Here is an 879-nt window from a genome sequence, read left to right on the forward strand (position 1 = left end):
CAAGCTGGCATTTGCTGGAGTTCACCACCAACCCAGCCCGATGAATCCTTTGGAAGACCTCGCTCAGGTGACGAACATGTCCGTCCCACTGCCAGTACCCTTTACACAAATCCAAGGTGCTGAGGAACTTTGCCTTCCCTAGGCGTTCCACCAGTTCGTCCACACGTGGCATGGGATATGGATCAAAAGCCGATATGGAATTCAGCTTTGAGAAGTCTACACAGAAGCGGAGCCCACCGTCCTTTTTCGGCACTAGGACCACCGGACTGCACCACTCGCTGCGCGATTTCCCAATGACTCCCATCTCCAGCACAGCCGCCACCTCTTGTTTCAGTGCGGGGATCAGTCGTGCCGGAACTCTGGTGGAGGTCTGCCGGACAGGACCCGGAGAAGTCAGCCAAATGTCGTGGGCGATGATGTCCGTCCGCCCTGGCTGATCCTTAAACAGGCCTCTTGGGATAATGTGCAGCAGATCCTTCTGCTGTCCAGTCGTTAAGTGGTCAACAGAGGGGTAGGTTGACTTGCCGCCCGCAGTAGGAAAGTACTGCTCCGACGGTTTCTCTTCCTCTTCCACGATCTGTGCCCACAGCTGGTCTTTGATAGAAGATAGTCTGTCATACCATTGTTTGAGGAGATTCACGTGGAAGATCTGCTTGGAGCAACGTCTGCCCGGCATTGTAATTTCATAGGTGACCTCTCCGACCTCCAAAGCACCTTGAAGGGGCCTTGCCACTTAGCCAGCAGACTGCTTTCTAATGACGGCAACAGCAGCAGCACGTCCTGTCCGGACACAAAGGAACGCCTGCGTGCTGTCCGGTCATACCACATCTTTGGCCTCGTCTGAGACTGAGTCAGGTGTTGGCGAGCCTTGGAGCTCAA

The sequence above is a fragment of the Etheostoma spectabile genome, chromosome 13, assembly GCF_008692095.1.
Source record: "Etheostoma spectabile isolate EspeVRDwgs_2016 chromosome 13, UIUC_Espe_1.0, whole genome shotgun sequence".
Classification (NCBI taxonomy): domain Eukaryota; kingdom Metazoa; phylum Chordata; class Actinopteri; order Perciformes; family Percidae; genus Etheostoma; species Etheostoma spectabile.